This window comes from Cucumis melo, chromosome 5 (assembly GCF_025177605.1).
Source record: "Cucumis melo cultivar AY chromosome 5, USDA_Cmelo_AY_1.0, whole genome shotgun sequence".
Taxonomy (NCBI): domain Eukaryota; kingdom Viridiplantae; phylum Streptophyta; class Magnoliopsida; order Cucurbitales; family Cucurbitaceae; genus Cucumis; species Cucumis melo.
The window spans coordinates 10,330,144-10,334,255 of record NC_066861.1 but is presented as its reverse complement, the minus strand read 5'-3'; the positions used below and the strand labels follow the sequence as shown (position 1 = coordinate 10,334,255).

Sequence of the window (4,112 nt, the reverse complement as noted above, 5' to 3'; positions counted from 1 at the left end):
TAAGGACACAAGAGATCAATAAAAAAGGGGGTGGGTGGGATAAAACATGTCGTTAAAAATAAAAAGAAATAGAATTTTTAATGACACATTTTAAGTGTCATTATTTAATTTTTCTTAACACAAATTATGCGTCATTAATTAACGATATGATTTTTGTGTCATTAAAAATTACACAAATAAAAAAAAATAATTTGTTTGACACAAATTTTCCTCTTATGCAAATTCCCTAAAAAATCTTCATAATTTTTTTTGCGGTGTCGTCTTTCTCAAAAACCCTTGCAACTTCGGAAATCACCGTCGCCGTCTCTATCTCTCAAAACCTCTCAATTTTGCATCGTTGTCTCCCTCCGCCGTCCCCCTCTCGCAAACTCTCCCTCACAATTTTGAGTCGACTTTCCCTATCCCTTGCGAACACTCCAGCCGAAGGTGAAACGGTTTACAACCTTGAATTTTCACAACTACACAGCCAAAGGTGAATCGCTCCAGCCGAGGTTCCTCAAGTTGTTGGCCTCTCTCTCGGAGACGCTTCAGTCGCCATTTGAAGGAGACCAAACCGTCTGATGCTTCTCCTCCCTCCTATGTCCATTTTGCATCATCGTCAATTCGTTCGATTGTTTGATTATTTGAATCAATTCGGTATGTGAATTGTTGGAATGGTTTTCTTTTAGTTTTCAAGTTGTTAAGAAAGATGGTGGACTTTAGCTAATACGATACATATATCGTTGATTTGGTTTCTTTAACTATTAAGAAATAATGAATTTAGTTTACTTTATTGTTGCTTGTAATTGAACATATATGACTTGTTGAATAAACATGGCAAGTGCTAGGGAAACTGGCAAATGTAGAATATTTGACGCCAGAATGTGAAGACTCAAAATCTTCATAGCAAGAGGTTTATTTAATTAATTAGAGATATTTAAATACTACTAGCTTCTAATTCAATCTTCCTGCTTGGAATATGGCTTGAAAGTGCAAAGAACAAGTTTGCTTTCTTGTGAAGTTGGATTTTCAGTAAATAATCATTTTTAAAAAATGAGTGAAAACCAAACTTGTTTCTTATAAGGATGTAAATCCATATGCATTATTGGCTATAAACTTCCTTCTTTATAAGATGATTTTAAATCATTTAACATATAGTGTCCTTGCATTTGTCCTTGTTTGTTAGAAATAACATGTAACAAAAGTTCCTTGTAAGGTCTAGTTTTTATAGTATTCTATGCCTGTACTTTGAGATTAAATTTCACATACTGCTACTTCCACTTTGACCAATTATTTCACTAGCTTATTTGTCAAACTAAATTGATACATTTATAAATTATAAACATACAATACTGAAAGACAAAACCATATCAGCAATCTTTTTTGAAGCTTTTCGTAAGTATTCATGGCTTTTAGAGATAGCTCCCACATGAAGCATACTTTTCCACCCTAAATCTCCAAATCTATTTGGTAAGGATACCCTAATTCCTCATGTTTAGACTAGAAATCCATAAGCTGTAAAAAACTTGGAGAGGAGGTTTTATCCAATTGACAAAAAGCAAATGGGATCTACCTTTTTTCGCTTTCCAAACAAAGAAATTTTCAATCATATAGGCCACTTCGTTAGGAAATTTGAATAAGGATCCTTGTTTTACATACAAATTGGAGATTTTGGAGCTTTAAGGATCACTAGCATTCTTAATTATTCCAACTCAATTTGTTTTTTCTAATGTATGCTTGCTTAGTGTAAAACTGGAACGATGGAACTTCTTGTCCTAATTCTTGGCAGTTAATATTATTTTATTTGTCAAACTGAAGTTTAGATGAGTAGAAGGAGGGTTATGCATTTTACTATGTTATGAGCTTTGGGGAGGATTTAATTTTAAGGTCTATTAAAATAGTTTGACTTGAACACAAAAAAAAAAAAATAAAAAAAAAAATAAAAATCAAATTGAAACAAAATGCTAGGATTTTGTTCTAGTTTGGCTTGTGTTTCAAGTCTTCCTTTATACTTGTTCATTATCTACATTCTACCAAGATTATTTTAATATTCTTGTAGAACCTCATAATAATCACCAAACTCTTTCCATTGTGCTTTGGTTTCTCCCTCCAACCACTTCCATTTAACTCTCGACTTAGATTCATGTGTTTGTGCCTTATTTCTACTCTAGCTACAAAAATGCACCAACATCGAAATATACAAAAATAGGAAATTAGTTCCTGTGTTATTTTTTTTTCTTTTTCAACTATTGCTTTTATCGTTGTTTTTCCTTTACCAATGCTATGCTATTTTAGTTACGTTAACTTTTTATATGTTTGAGAGTTTGTATTCTTTTTTCGCTTCTTCTTGCTTTGATTCTTGTTTTCTTGCTTAATTTGGAGGTCCCTTTGATGTCCTTGAGATTGACTTCGAGTATGTTTCAATTGTTTTAAAACTTTTGAAATTTTGCACTTGCTATGTTGGAAGTTCCATCTTATTAAAGTGCTGAGTGCTTTACTTTTTCTTCTAAGTTTAATTCACACTTACCATAGTTATTGAAAAAGCTATTTTATTTGATCTGTTTATACATATGTTTTAGGAATCATGTTGACATGTACTTAGGAACTTGATACTTTGTTGGTTGACTATCCTACAGTTATGGTAGTCATTGACAAAATTTTTGTTTGATCCGCTTAGACATATATTTTAGGAATCATGTTGACATGTACTTAGGAACTTGATAATTTGTTTTATGCTCTTATAAACGACATGATTTTGTCTTTTCTGTAAAGTTTTATTTGTAGCGTAGGTGTTTGTGGAGGAGGAAGGGGAGGAGGTAAGTCTATGTTTAGGTTTAATAATGACCTTGAAATTGGGGAGGGGGATGGGTTGTAATTTTAAGTTTAAGTTTAACAATGACCTCGGAAGGGGGGGGGGGGGGGGGGAGGGAGGGGGGGGGGGGGGAGGTGGGAGTGCTAAGTTTAACAATGACTTTAGAAGGGGTGAGGGGGATGTGATAAGTTTATGTTTAATAATGACATTGGAAGAAGGGGGGGGGGGGGGGAGGTGGGAGTGCTAAGTTTAACAATGACTTTAGAAGGGGTGAGGGGGATGTGATAAGTTTATGTTTAATAATGACATTGGAAGGAGGGAGTGAGGTGGTAAGTTTATACTTAAGTTTAGTAATGATTTTTTTTTGGGGGGATAAGTTTATGCTTAAGTTTCAACTTGATGCAAACTAGAACATTGCTGGGTCTATAAAGATTGAATCAAAACTTACATTTGCAACACTTATATCCTATGCTTATGCAGTCGGTGTTTTTATTTATCTCTGGGTCCCTTATGGGTCTTTTATTAAGAACCTTGTCTTATTTTGAAAAGTTCATTTGTCTCCTTATTAAGAAGGTGATTTCTGTTTGACATGTACTTAATGCTTATACTTATGCATTTTCCATAATGAATATTGACTAGGTTCACTTTCTTCAAATTTGTAAGTAATTAAAGAATCCGTGGACCATCGATCAAGCTCATTTATTCGCCAGTTTGATTAGATTATAAAGTCACACATACATGTAATATTATAGTTAATTTATCTTTTGGATTATTGTAGAACTTTTACCAACAATGTAATTACATTTTTTATTATCAATATAAAAATCTTTCTAAATATATGTGGGTAATGTTGAAATTTAGTATTTAATTTTTTTTACATGAGAAATGTATGATAGAAAAATATGTGTTACGAATTGAAAAATAACGACGCCAAACAAGTGTCAACATATAAGTCTTTATTAAACAAAAACAATATCGTCAAATCAAATTTCTTGACGATATATTGGTGTCGAGTTATAGATACAGGTGACACATTTAAAGCGTTAATATAAGGGTATTAATAATAATATACTGGTGTTGAGGTATAGGTAGTAGTAACACATGTAAAACGTCAATGTAAGAGTATTGATGTCAATATATTGAAAGTTTGAAAGTTTGAAAGGCATGAAAAAAATTATAACATTAGTGATAAATTTTCTAAAGGATGAAAAAAGAGTCTTTGTGAAAGATCTTAAAATTTGAAGAATTTTAAATTACAAATTACAGAAGAAGACGAATATGAAAAGAATAAGGAGATGAAATCACTAGAAGTAGAAGAAGA

At 32.3% G+C, this 4,112-nt stretch overlaps 1 long non-coding RNA gene across 1 annotated transcript; it reads left to right on the top strand.

The window, feature by feature from the left end:
* The first annotated feature begins 233 nt into the window (after positions 1–233).
* LOC127149288 (uncharacterized) lies at positions 234–3,625 on the top strand. Its single transcript, XR_007820713.1, has 2 exons — positions 234–636; positions 3,431–3,625. It is a non-coding gene; the product is annotated as an uncharacterized LOC127149288 (long non-coding RNA).
* Positions 3,626–4,112: the final 487 nt, after the last annotated feature.